The following is a 15,265-nucleotide window of genomic DNA, read 5'->3' on the forward strand; positions in this document are numbered from 1 at the left end:
CAGGGCATGTTTTTTCCTTGGTTAGATGCCCATGGGGAAAAGTCCTTGTGAATCAGTTACCATCATGTTTTCTATCATCGGTCCTTTCTCTTTACCATGTTGTACAGTAACAAGGGTTTGGAATTAGCAGTTCTGAATTTTGGAAGAAGTAGAAAACCAGTGGCTAGTTTGTTGCTTTTAATGTCTTGAATGGAGGGGTCTGAAATGTAGCCCTAGGAAATTCAGATGGTTCTTGGTGCACTTCCAGAAAGTCCTAGAGTCCATGATTAATACCTGAGAATGTAGAACAATTCTAATGCTCCTGTTATATATGGGAGAAGTAAGATATCTATACTTACCTGCAATAAAGAAGTATACAGTAAAAGGTATGTCAGGATGAATGGAACCTAATGGATAGAATCTGATTGCAGATTAGCAAGGAATTTAACAGGGGACCTTTAAAATGTCTCCTCCCAAATGGAGGCTAAATAGCAGAAATAAAATATGATGGTTCATAAAACTAGTCCCGTCTTCCTCTGCTCAGACTCCTGTGCTTGAGGGTTAAACCTTGTCAGCTTGACTATGTTCCATAAGACTCTTTCATAGGCTAGGGATAAATGATATAAAAATACCCTGCAAATCAGTCCTATTGAAAGCATGGCATGAATGTAATGAATACGTGCACCTAACTCTAAGGGCACTTTCAGATGGCTGTGTTAACGTGATCTGCAGCTTGAGTGGGCAGAATAGTTTGCTAGGGTAACTTGTGCTACCTGCCATGGCAATTCGTAATGGGCTTGGGCAAAGACAGGTGGATACTTAGACAAATGCTTCTAGTTCTGCTCTTGAGAAAGGTCAGAACAGAGCAGGTAAAATGTCACTGTTCCCCCATGGAATGACAGCCAGTTTGGCATGGTGGTGAAGGTGCTGGACAAGAAAACAGGCAACCATCAGTTCTAGTCCTCCCTTAGGCATGGAATCCAGCTGGTTGATTTTGGCCAGTCACTCTTTCTCAGCCCAACCCACCACACAGGCTTGTTGTAGGGAAAATAAGGGGAAGGGAGCATTATGCACATTGCTTCAAGTGTACATAATGTGCAAAATAAAGGAAAGATATAAACCTAGTACATACCCATACATGCATACATAAAAACAGCCAAAAGTTCAGCTGTGCCAAAGTGCTTCTAAACAGAAGATACGGGTAACATCTGATGGATTCATTGATGACAGATACATTATCACACAGTAGGAGAACCCTTCAGCAAAGGATTGTTACCTTGTCTGCCTCTTGAGGAATTGGTATAATGACCAAGTAGCAACGGTAAGAACAGACCACAGAACAACGGACTGGTTTAAGATTGGGAAAGGAGTACGGCAGGGCTGTATACTCTCACCCTACCTATTCAACTTGTACGCAGAACACATCATGCGACATGCTGGGCTTGAGGAATCCAAGGCTGGGGTCAAAATCGCTGGAAGAAAGATTAACAATCTCAGATATGCAGATGATACCACTCTGATGGCTGAAAGCAAAGAGGAACTGAGGAGCCTTATGATGAAGGTGAAAGAAGAAAGTGCAAAAGCTGGCTTGCAGCTAAACCTCAAAAAAACCAAGATTATGGCAACCAGCTTGATTGATAACTGGCAAATAGAGGGAGAAAACGTAGAGGCAGTGAAAGACTTTGTATTTCTAGGTGCAAAGATCACTGCAGATGCTGACTGCGGTCAGGAAATCAGAAGACACTTAATCCTTGGGAGAAGAGCAATGACAAATCTCGATAAAATAGTTAAGAGCAGAGACATCACACTGACAACAAAGGTCCGCATAGTTAAAGCAATGGTGTTCCCCATAGTAACATATGGCTGCGAGAGCTGGACCATAAGGAAGGCTGAAAGAAGGAAGATAGATGCTTTGGAACTGTGGTGTTGGAGGAAAATTCTGAGAGTGCCTTGGACTGCCAGAAGACCAAACCAGTCCATACTCCAGGAAATAAAGCCAGACTGCTCACTTGAGGGACTGATATTAAAGGCAAAACTGAAATACTTTGGCCACATAATGAGAAGACAGGGCACACTGGAGAGGATGATGATGCTGGGGAGAGTGGAAGGCAAAAGGAAGAGGGGTCGACCAAGGGCAGGATGGGTGGATGATATTCTAGAGGTGACAGACTCGTCCCTGGGGGGGCTGGGGTGTTGATGACCGACAGGAAGCTCCGGCGTGGGCTGGTCCATGAAGTCACGAAGAGTCGGAAGCGACTGAACGAATAAACAACAACAACAGGAGAACCTAGTTCTCGTTCCCAGTTTAAATCAACCATCTGTACAGCACTGAGGAATGTGATTAAAAAATGGTCTAGTGCTCTTTCAAAAGAGCACTAAACCCATATTCACGAGAAGGCTGGTAAGACCTGCCATATGCTATGGAAAGCATCACTCAGGCATTATGTGGCAGATGTCTCTGGGAAATACAGATGCCCAGTCTCTGTTGCCATTCTCAGCAACTAGAACAGTTTCCAGAAACTAGAGGAGAGGGGCTTGCTCACAGCATCCTAAAATGGCTAAAGGTTGTTGGGTAACCTTTACTACTCCAGCCCTTCACTACCGCAGGAACCACATGGTCCATGAAGCATTCCAGATGATACTCACTGCCAACCTTGTGTTGTGAGAAGATATTTCACTATTTTAAAACTGGAGCATCTCAGGAAGACTTTAAGCAGCCTTAGCTATGGGCTGGGACTGAGCCAATGGCAACACCAGGAGGACATGGCAGAAAATAAATGGTTATTGTGACACATCTGGACAGAGCTTCAATTGCACTGTGATGGCTGCTGTCTTGACTTTTACCATACCTTGCAGAAACCCCTGATGCATGTCATGGAATCCTGGTATCCTTAGAGATCTAGAAATAAAGAAAGTCATCCAGCCCATCCCTGCCGCATTTTAATTGTGAGATCAAAAGCTTTGGATGACAGAAAGGCTGCTTGCCTGGAAGTGCCTTAAATAGCATTGCAAAGAAGGTCCTCTCACCTGAACCAGACTTCCCTCTTCTTCACCACAGGAACATGTAGAAGAGCTGCCAAATTGTGCTCTTCTTAGGTTAAGATGAAGTTTTAGCCTACCAATCCATCAAAGCCATTCTTAATTCTTACCACATCAGTCTTTACAAACACTAAATTTGGTACCAGAATTTAGGGGCAACCTGATACCCATAGAAAAGGAGTGGGGTTTTAATCATATGGCCAAGGACACTTTTTGACCCTTCCCCTCTTGCAGATGCCCCTGGGAGAACTCCAAGGAAATCAAAAGGATTCATTTCTCCATAAATATACATATAAATTGGTTAAAAGTGTAAAAATTCAATCCATGCACACATACATTCACTCAGCAGTCCTGTCCTTCCATAATGTGACAAGAAGATTAAGATCTTCTTTTAGATTTGTTGCCAAAGTGTGATATTTATACTGAAGAACAGTCATTAAACTGTTCCAATAAGAGCTTAATGTATTTTTTTATTAAACAACTTCTCTAAATAAACCTACAAGCAGTAACATAATCAGCGTGTATTTTCTCTTCCATTGTACCAAGGGACAATTAATCCACCATAGTTAATATTTCTCCAGTATTTCAAAGCTCCTATTACCACTCCTTACAGTATATTACTAAATTTATACACAGGCTTTGCATTCTCTTCTTGTGTTTGAGGGCATGCAGTATTTTGACAATTCATTAAAAAAGCACATGTCTTTGACTGTGTAAGTGAATAAAATAACATGAGGGTTAAGAGATATGGGCATATTATATAGATTAAGAAACAAACACTTTAATCACAGGTTGGTATCCCTGATGAATTAATTTGCATAATCCTCAGTGTTATGCATTGAGGTTGTTTTTTTAAATCATGGAGTTTTAAAGACTAGTTGGGTTCAGATAACCTGGTGTGCAGATTCCCATGTTGTTCCACTGTTTTCAGCCTGCAGGTTCTGCCAATTCTTCAAATAGCATTTTGTTTTCCAGACATCATAAAAATGTACAGGGATATGAAAACATAAAGTAGCTGCATACAGTCAAGAATAATTAAATAGACACAGCTTCTGGCGTGTTAACATGTGCGAATCCTTTTTATTGCAAGATGGTGATATCAGCACCATCTGATATAAAAATCTGAATGCTTGTAATTCTGTTGACTTCAGTAGAAGAGACTGGACTGGGTGCTGAAGTGTTTCATCTGAATCAACGCGGTTGAAAAGTTGCTGATTTTGGCTGGAATATCACTTTGCTTGTTACAAAACCTGAAACTAATACCCAGACTAGAAGAAGAGATTGGAATGCATTCAGACATTAAAAGCTCCCAACCATATCTGCTTGAAACGATTTATCTTACTATAAGCCTAAAGAATGTATGACTTGATTTCTTCTGCACCATTGCTCAGGTGTTCCTAAGAGCTCAGTCTCATCCTGGGCCGGTGGGATTCAAATTCTGCTCTCCTATATTCAAAGAGCAGCAGAGTAAAAATCAGCAACTTCATTGTTGCTCCACTGCTACTCATCAGATTTTGCTTCCACGCATGAATGACACAATGCAATAATCTAGAAGGACGAGCATAATGCGTTCCCTCCCGGCAGCCCTTTTTCCACCCTGAACAGTTTCTCAGCCATGGATTAGCTCCTCATTAACCGAATGGCCCTGTTCCACTCAATTAGAAAGAGTGCTGAGTCAGCCATGCCTGATACCCCAGAGAGCTGCAAGGAAAAGTGAAAGGCACATGATAACCTCCTAAGCAACCCTCAACATTAATCAGCCTTCTGTGATTAAACATAATGAGCACGAAACAAGCTGAATAGAGCAAGTGACATGCGGGCAACCTCATTTTTATCTGTTCCTGCGCTCAACATGCTTAGTATTTGCATTAATTTCTTCCTTGCCATCTCTGCGCTAAGAGCTGCTGTACAGGGATGTCCATGGGGGAGGCATCAAAGATGTCAAGATGGTGGCCACCTCCGCACAGTTGAAGACCGGTCCCTTTTTAACATGCATCATGCATGCAATGGCTGTTTAAAAAGGGTAACTATAAGGGGTTCCCTTTATTTATATATATTTTTATAGATATAAAATTTATATGTTTATATGTTTAGTTTTTATATATTTGGTTTTCCTGTTTTTTTATATTTGACTCTCTTCTCCCCATAGATCTGGATCTCCAGGGCTTCTTTTGAAGCCTGAAACATGTTCTCTAAATGTATTAATAATGTTTAGGAGAATACACAGTTTGGATACTGGTGCTAATCTCCGTGCTAGTAATAAATGTAATATGTGCTATTTATTGCCATATTCCGAACTTTCAGAGCTGAGCCAGCTAAAACATATGGAAAATAATAGAGATTCATGTTAAATCGATGTATAATTGTGTTTTCTAGACAGCAGTTTTATCTGCTTGTTAAACCATTTGCTCTGCTGGAGAAAAAAAAATTGATGTGAGTTCATTTTCTTTTAGTTTATTATGTGCATCACTTTGCATTTAAAAGGCATAGAGGTAAAAAAGCCTGTATGCTTAAAACAGAAATGAGGAAAGAGCTATTGATATGCTAATCATTTCCATGGTCAGTAACTACCCAGCTATTCTGAATTTGAACAGTGAATTTATCTTCACAAATTTAAAGTGAAATTTTACTTTTGATGCTGGCAATGTTTAAAAACTAGACCTAAACAATTGCACCAGATTGACATCAATAATGTTAACATATGAGCAACTTCAAAATACAGTGTTAGTGACCCTTCTGACTAAGGTGTTTGCAGTAGGGGGTCAAAAAAATGAAGATGGGCCTTTCCTACAGGCATTATGGGCATCATGTACTCATGGCCGTCTTCTTTTTTTGACCCCCCACTGCAAACACTCCTGCCTTTGGCAGTACTTGCTGAGGGTGTTCTTAAGAGCCATTTCACCCTTCCATTGCAAATCCAGGAGAAAATCTCGATGGCATAAATTGCAGAGCCCCTTCAGCTTGCCCATAATATGCCTCCATATGCCTCCTACAGCTCCCCTACTTGAGATAGGCTAGTCAGTTTCAGAGTTCCACACTCTATAGTTGACCAACCTGCTTAAAAAAGAAAATACAAGGGAAGTGGGTGTGGAAACTGGCTTTCTGGTCTCCTTCATAGCCAAAACATCACTGTGGAACAGACCTCAAACTGAGGGTTTGGATTGAAGGCTAGATCCTACAACAGCTGGGCCATGTGAGCATTCACCATCCCTGAATAGATCACCTCAAGCCACTTCCTCATCAATGGGCTTCCTACAAAATTAAGGCTCTGTTGTGAGGAGATGTCCTCAGCAAATGACCAGAGTGGGGCATCTTCACACTGTGGGAAGCAGGTTGAACCCATACACTTGAAAGTAACGTAGCAATTTTCAGTGCCATTTCATCATAATGATCTTCACTGTCCTTCCTTTTTTACCAACTACACTTACATCTCTGATGCATTTCCACAGTTAGGAGCTTAATCAAAAAATTGACAAGGAACTAAAATGAAGGGAAGACCAATCCCTCAGACTGTCTCCTTTTTAGTTCACTTTGTGATAAGCATGTGGGCTATTGATGGGTTTCTATGCACAGGAATTTGGTTTTTTTTCCCCAAAGCTTACTAATTGCTGCCTTATATTAGTAATTCTTGTCATATAACACAGCTTGTGTGGCCATGCCTAATCTGGGAAGGCTGGAGGACATAATCTAATTCCTTCACATTAGTAGGCAATATCTACTGATGGTCAAAAAGGATGTTGTTTTTGTTTTTATCAACTCACGAGGGAGTTTCATTTTGAGTCTCCAAAGTCCTCGTGTCCTGTCTCCCCTTCAGATGGTCCTTCCTGAAATTGTTTTTTTGTTAAGATTCAACTTTATTACAGTCTTACAGCCAGAAGACACAAGATTCCCTGCAAACAAAGCAGAAGAGGAACATATTGCCCTGGGCTCTGCTGAGCGAATCAAGCATTTTCTCCCTAATTCCAACACAGTTCAAGATGTTGCCCATCTCAATTTGTTAGGCTTTGTCATCCATTAACTTGGAGGGAGATGGGAATCCACCTTAGGTAAGGAATCCATCTGGGTGACTTTGAGCCAGTCCCCCTCTCTCTCAGCCCTAGGAAGAAGGCAAGGGCAAGCCAATTCTGAAAATATTGCCAAGCAAACTTGTTCCTGTAGTCACCAGGAATCAGGCTGACTTGATGGACAGTAGCTTCCTACAAACTCGAGGATGGGTAGAGGACACTAAAACTTGGCTGTAGAGAAGAGCCGTCTGTACTCTCTGAAACCCACCCTCTCATCTCATGAGACTGTTCACCTATCTTGATTTGTTTTATGGCTAAATGATAGATGATGTGGGATATGGATGAACTGATGCCTCAACATTTACTTCTGTACTTCAGAACAGCCTTGGGTAGGAGTTCTGACCTTGACTGAAATGCAGTTTAATCGCTTGTTCGTTGTAAATGAGAGAACGAAAGAAGGCATATCTGCATGCTGTGTAAATAGGCCAATTATAGCTAGATATGGTTAGGTAGATTCACATTAAGAAAGAGCTACCCTTGTTTAGCCATGACAAGTGGCTATACCCAGCTGACCATGACTGATCTTGGAAAAACTAAGTTGGGTTGGATTTTGTTAGTACAGGCATTGGGGAGTACCAGGAAAACCCAGGACTGTAAACTAGATTGAGAATTTGAAAAAATCTCAGAAGAAAGCAATGGAAAATGTTTTCCATACTGATGCTAGAAAGCAATATGGCCTGAACTTAACTCATGGGAAACTTAACCTTAAATAGTGTTGAAACAGAAATATAATACATCTTATTGCAGTGATTACTACAACACAAGAATAGTCCCTTGTAATGAAGGATAGAAAGGGAACTTATGGATATTCCAGGGATAGCAGTGAAGAATTTGTTCTGGGTGGGACTGACCTGGGTAATGCCAGTTCATTTAATGTTCATCCAACAGTGTAGACCTGTTTCTCCTTGTTCTTACGCTTAGCACTGTCTGGAACCCAAGCCCTTAAGACATCACAACAGGAAAGGCTGTGCCTGTATAGCCTGTACACCATCAGGCCAGATATCCTTTCTAATCCCAGGAGCAGCAATGGTGCCAAATCATATCAAGCAGCAGAAATTTGAAGCAATACAAACGCAGGAAAACAATAGTGGCTGAATGAGTGTCCTTGCAGACCCGGTGCAGCTGAAGTACAGGTAGTCCTCACTTAATGACCACAATTGGGACCAGAATTTCTGTTGCTAAGCAAAGTAGTCATTAAGCAAATCCAACCCAATTTTATGACCGTTTTTGTAGCAAATCACCATGGTCATTAGGCGAACCACATGGTTCCCCATTGATTTTGCTTGCCAGAAACCGAAAATGGCAATCACGTGACCACGAGACACTGTGACAGTCATAAATGCAAACCGGTTGTCAAGTGCCCAAATCATGATCACATGACATTGGGGATGCTGCGATGGTCGTAAGTGGGAGATTGGTCATAAATTGGGTTTTTCAGCACTGTCATAAGTCTGACTGTCACTAAATAAATGGTTGTTAAGTGAAGACTACCTGTATGGTTTCTACTGTGAAATCAAGTGAGTAGCCTTCCTGGCTGCATAATGGGAATTCTACCATCTCTCTCAAGCTGAGCATGACTCCTAGCAACTACAGGACATATTCACATAGCCTCCCATCTAAGTACTGACCAGCTCTGACCCTGCATAGCTTCCAAGCCTAAAAGTGGTCCATCAATGTAGATCAGATGGAACAACCCAGGCAGGGCCTAGATGAGGCCTCATCAGGCCAGAGTTGACGGGAGGTTAGTACATTTGGTTGAGGAAATCTGTAAATGGCTTATTTGCTGTCATGTAGCAACCAGGTGTATCCACAGGACATGGTTGAAGAAGTCAAGATGGTGGCCACGATGGAGTGATGGAAACTCTGCTCTTTGTTATGTGCCACCTTGATTTCTTTGACCTTGTGGATACCCCTGGCTACCAGCCCAAATTAATAGGGTGTTTTTGGTATGATGGCAACCTATAACTGTGCACCAAACAAAGATCCTTTCTTTTAGTTCTCAAACTGAAAAGGAAATTTCTTTTTAGTCCATGTCCTCTGTTTCTTTGTAGTGCTTGGTTGGCAGAGCCAGTTGGTAAAGGGGTGCCAGGTTTTAAACAGTTGTCAGTTTGAAATCTTTGGTGCTTCAGTCAGAACATTTCCTTGAAATATTTTTCCGTTTCTTGGAATTCTAAAAGCCCTCAAAGTTTGTTTTGTCTTCAGTGAAAAATAGGAACTGATTAAATGCCAAGTTAGCTTGCTTGCATAGCCAGGACTTCCTTTAGGAGAACTCTTAACAAAAGACTGTAATTCATTCCTAAAAATCATTGCTTTGACTTCACTTCTCCTACTTACTCTATTGCTTCTGTAATAAGGCCAAGAAATATTGGAAGTGCCACAGTTAAAACATTTGAATGCCTGAACGTATAGCACTGGGTTTTTCCCCAAACCACAGCCATCTTTTTCTCTCTTTCATAAATATAGGCAGACTGCCTGAGTTTCACAACGCTTTCACAATCCTTGTTAAAGAATCTCATTTTTCTCCTTAATTGGAGACAGTTCCTCTGAGATGTTTCTTTATTTTGGACAACCTATTACACTTTCTGACAACAGGGTCATTTATTCTGTTCTTACGCAGGCAGTGATCCTCTGTACTGAGATTAAAAATGTTCATTTTCGTTCAGAAATGGAAGGCCTTTCTACAGTATCTTCCATGCTGTTCTGGAAAGTGGTGACATACACAATTACCAGCACCTGATGCCCAGTGAAGATGCTTGAAAGCACATCAGTTTAGGCTTTTGCTATGCATCTAGGTAGGTTGGGGTGTCTTTTGGGGGGGGGGGGTAGCACAGCTGCATTCAGGAATTTTTTTTTTTTACTTGGAACTACAATTCTATAAATCAAACTCTTTTAAGGGATACAAGACACACTGCCCAACCAATTTTCCTCTATGTATTTTCTCCTTCTATATTCTTTTCTTGTTGGAGTGATAAACTCTCATAACCCCTCCAAATGCAGAATATAAGCCAAACACCCGCGTCAGCCTTACCAGGTAAACCAGACAGGAAATATGACCAGATAAGCTAATACTACTTTATTGTAAAGCCACATTAACAGAATCTTGCAAGTCTGAAGGTACAAATCTCCCACATCTCCTTTACAGCCTGAGAAACTAGGGAGGGTCCCTTCTGAGTCTCTTGCTCTACCCATTATGCATCTGTGGGCTATCCCCTCTCTTATCTGACTGTTCCCTAGGTAGCATCTCTTCACCCCGTCTCACAAGGTCTTCCCCACATACCATTACAACCAGGGAGACTAGAGAAAATCTCCATTTCCAGCTGGTAAGTGGAATCTTACCAGCTTCGAAGGAATCATCCAATTGCATCGAAGAAACTGTGGAATGACTTCCAAATTACACAGACTCACATCCATTTCATGGAACACAGTGGGATGGTTTTCCTGTTTTAAAGATCATCTGTTGTTTAAGTATCCGTCAAGTATATTCTTTTCCTGCAAGAGACGTGGGCAACCCTAATACAGAATTACTGTAGATGGTTATCACCTCAGCCAATGTAAGACATCTCAGAGCAAGGCAAGTGAATGTCCTAGAGGTGGATTAGCAGCTTTAATTGGCACAGTTGGAAGCAATTTGCATACTTGGTAGTAACCTCCTTGCTATATTTCAAAGAGATGAACATTATTATCTTCTGGAAGTGAATAATTATATACCCCATCCTGCAGCCTCAATTTTACTGGAGGAGGAATCTAAACGCAAGGATGGGTGCTGATGACCAAGCACTCTTTCAGAGGTTTCACTGTTGTCCTGAGGAAGAAATATTAGTCATCTCATTTTTACCAAGAGCTGCCAAGGACCTGCAATTACCAGTTGTAATTTGGCCAGGCTCTGGGTTAAACAGCTGGCTCTTCATTTGGGCTTGTACATATCAAATGGCTCTCTTGCTGGGGACTGTCCTGCTGATTACACTATTGGGGGGACAGGCAGACAACCCACTGTTGACTCTTGGCTGGCTTCCTGCAATATGACACACTTACTGCTCAGTTTGGAGGTGAAGCAATCCTTGGTTAGTGACCTCTTCCCAGTAATGCTAACAATGGCATTTTGTAAAAGGACCAGCCAAACTGTTCCCTCTCCTATTAAAGAAATATAATAATGGAGTTGTGAGGTTCCTGGTCCTTGTAATCTTAAGAGCAGTAACTCTCAATTCACGCCATATAGGATATATGGAGAGTTCTTTATTAAGATACGGGTCCAAGCTCATGCGAAGCTACGAATGATTTTTCGTGCCCAAAACTTCCTCTTAAAGCATTTCAGTTACACTCCTACTTCCCCCCTCCCCTTTGCTATAATTTACTGTCTGGTAAAATTCCCTTTCGATTTCAGGCTGTCATCTCTTTTCCATTTGGTCCCAGAAAGTGCCAGGCACTCAACCTTGAAGTTCCTCTAATGGCTGTGCTGGAATGCATGCCTTCCCCTCACTTCTTTGTTCTTCAGTGCTCTGAGCTGCAAGCTTCTAATCTAATCTACTTCTCCCTTATTACTTAATCCATGTTCAGGTGAGGCATCCAGATGCCATTAACTATTGCTTCTGGATTGCCTCCATCCTGACATGAGTTCTTATCTGGTGGAATGAAGAAAGGGCAACAGATACCACGAAATGGCTAAACTCTACCTGCTGTGGAAACCCACACTGACTTAATCACCATTGAGCCTCATGTAGGATGTATAGAAACATGAACAGCTAATGCTTGTGATGAAATCCGATCTGGGTGCAGAGAAGAAATATAAGGGGAGTCAATTCAAGCCATAAACTGCCTATGTGGTGTGACCATGAATGCATACAGACAAAATGGCCTTCATGGAGGCTCACCTAGGTTATAGAGACCTCCAAAAGTCCATCAAGTTATTCTTCTTAACATCAAACTATCTTATACACTGCATAAAGAAGATGACCAAAGCCATCATGAGAACCTGGCAGATGTTGATCTGCCAAAATTTGGTAGAAAATTGTATGACTTGGATGAAGAAAAGCTGAACTCCTTGCAGAGATTGTCAAGCTTCACTGACATTTAACAGCTTCAGGTCCTTGTAATGCACCCTCAGATCTAGTTCACAAAATTCCTGTATTGGTGTGGGAGGCACACGAAAAAGCCCTATGCCAAGATCCAGGATATGCATTACACAGCTCCATAACAGGGCTGGTGGAATTTGAAACATGGTCCCCAGTCTCAGTAACGGAAACAGTAAAATTGATAAGAATTCAGAATATGGGCAAAGCTCTAGGCATTGATCAATTTCTACCAGAAATAATAAAACGTGGAGTTCCAATTGATAGACACCAGTTGTAGTGATTGCCTATCCTGATACACTCAGACTCACAAGCAGGTACTGAATGATATCTGATTTATTGAAAGAATAGTATGCGAATACAGAGAAAGCTGAGAATGACTAAAAGCACGCCAAATACAAACTAAAAACCCTCGGCTCCAAACGTAATCCCTCCCCTCGCCCGGCCATAGCAACCACCCCCCTCCCAGGTGCCGGTAACCGTTTTCCACACATCCTGGGAAAGCAACCTTGAACGCATGAGATAACCCAAACACATTCCAACCCAGCAGCCAACAGATAACAACTCCCCGAAGAGGAATCCTCCTCCCTCCCAAGATCAAACACATATCAGGCAAATGACATGCGAAACGTTACAATGTACCAGGAACATTGGAACAGTGAACATGACACCAGTATTATCTTCCTGGTTGACCAAACTGGCTTTATACCAAAATACTGGAAGTGGCAATCATCATGCCCAAGTATAAGAAGGACAACAGACAAGAGATAGCTAATTACAAAACAATTTGTCTACTGAACATAATCTATAGGTCTAAACATTCAACTTGAATTTTGGATTGAGTCTGAGAAAATTACTGGAGATAAACAAGCTAGCTTTATGAAGGGTCAGTCAACTCTTGATCATGTATTTGTTCTCTACCATCTTATCCAGAAGCATGTTAAAAAATGGAAATTCCCTTGTAACGTGGCATTTCTAGATTTCAAGTTGGCCTTTGATTCCATCTCTAGAAGTATCTTGGGAAAAACTCTTCAACATATTGATAAATAAGCTCCTCCTCCTCCTCCTTGTAAGGAGCTCCCCATAAGGCCTCCTCTTGGACAGAAGAGCCATACAGAGAGGGGTCTAGCAGGGATGCATCCTGGCATTCTCCTAGTTCAATCTATATATTCCTTTGATGGCATCAACTCTCAACAACACTGATTTTCATGCTCCCAAATTTGCAGGCTGCAGAATAACCATCATTTTGTATGCAGATGCTGCTGCCATTCTATCCCAAACTCCACACAGGCTCAGAAGGGCAGTGTCATCTATCATTTTCCATAAGTCAGCAAAACAGGCTTATGTTCCATTATAAAAAAATCCAAAATCCAATAGGCTTGGAAAGTACTAATTGGTTTGTTTGGTTGTCTCAATGGCAGAATGGCTTTACTGTTGTGGGAATATGCTTCAATGTCTAGAATAACGTTGCATCTTAAAAGCAAGTCTGATCCAGAATGCAGTTGAAGATGGAAGTCATTCCCTGAGGATAACTTAACACATGGATTTGTACCACATCTAAATCTGGGGCTTCTCTTTGTACAGACCAGTGTTTCTCAACCTTGGTGGCTTTAAGATGTGTGGACTTCAAATCCCAGAATTGCTGGCTGGGGAACTCTGGGAGTTGAAGTCCACACATCTTAAAGCCACCAAGGTTGAGAAACTAGACTATATATTAATTTCACAAGGTATCAAAAACGAATAAGAATTGCATTTATTACAGCCTTTAATTTTACATAGCAATTTATACTGTGTTCACTGTAGTTCTCAATAGTAGTTTTAGTTCAGTGATTTTTAGTCTATTCAAGTGATATAATATTTTTAGTTTGCAACTAACTATGGCATACTGGAAAATTATAACCTCCGTGACATGTCTAAATTCCTTGCTCGTTCATTTGGATTTTTCTTTTTATTCCCTCTTCTTGTCTTCCTTTAAAGTCTGTTTTCAGGGTTTTCCATAGGGAATGGCCATAAAAGTCCAAGATGGCAGCCACAACACTGCAATACAGTAAAACAGCATTTCTCAGCCTTGGCAGCTTGAAGGTGTGTGGACTTCAACTTCCAGAATTCCCCAGACAGCCATGGTGGCTGGGAAATTCTGGGAGTTGAAGTCCCACATTTTCAAGCTGCCAAGGTTGAGAAATGCTGCAGCAGAAGATCCACCTGGTTTTATGTGTGTCGCAGCTGCCATCTTGATTTTTTTGGACAATACCCTGCAGATACCCGTTTGTTTTTATACCATATTCAGTGTTCAGTAAACACCCAGACGCACACAAAGAGGAATGTACTAGTGAACTTCTACCCAAGCAGATGCCTTCTTGGAAGGCAGCTGTTCACTCTTTCTTCCAGCTCAAGTCCAGATATCCATGTAGGACAGTTCCTGGGACCAGAGGGGACAAGGTGTGCCTGCAGCAGCCTCCAGTGTCCAATTCAAGCTCTACATATCCCACCCCTGATTCTTCCAACCACCACATCATGGAAGCATCCTAGATCAAACTGTATCAGGAGGAGAGGAAAAACACTGCTTTAAAACTAAAAATTATTTTAAACTGCCTCTGATTTGGACCTGGGATGAGAAAAAGGGCAATATAATGATTGATTGATTGATTGCATGCCATCAAATTACTGTCGATTCTTAGCAACCACATAGATAGATTTTATCCATGATGTTCTGTCCTAACCTGGTCCTTCAGCTCTGCCAACGGTGCACTCATTGCTACTATAACGATCCATCTTGCTGTTGGTTGTCCTCTTCTCCTCTTTCCTTCCACCTTTCCCAGCATTAGAGCCTTCTCTAGAGAGCTAGATCTTTGCATAATATATCCAAAGTAGGATAATTTGAGCCTGGTTATTTGTGCCTCAACTGAGAATCGTGGATTGATTTGTTTGATGATCCAAGTGTTTGTTTTCTTGGCTGTCCATGGTATTCTCAAGAGTCTTCTCCAACACCAAAGTTCAAAAGCATCAATATTCTTCCTAGGACAGAAAAAAGGAAACAGCACTTCAATTGTTCAGTTGTGTCCTCCATCTTGGCTCCCTCTCACCGCCACAGACACCCCTTCCTCAAATTGTTTATGC

The sequence above is a fragment of the Candoia aspera genome, chromosome 7 (genome assembly GCF_035149785.1).
Source record: "Candoia aspera isolate rCanAsp1 chromosome 7, rCanAsp1.hap2, whole genome shotgun sequence".
In the NCBI taxonomy this organism is placed as follows: Eukaryota; Metazoa; Chordata; class Lepidosauria; order Squamata; family Boidae; genus Candoia; species Candoia aspera.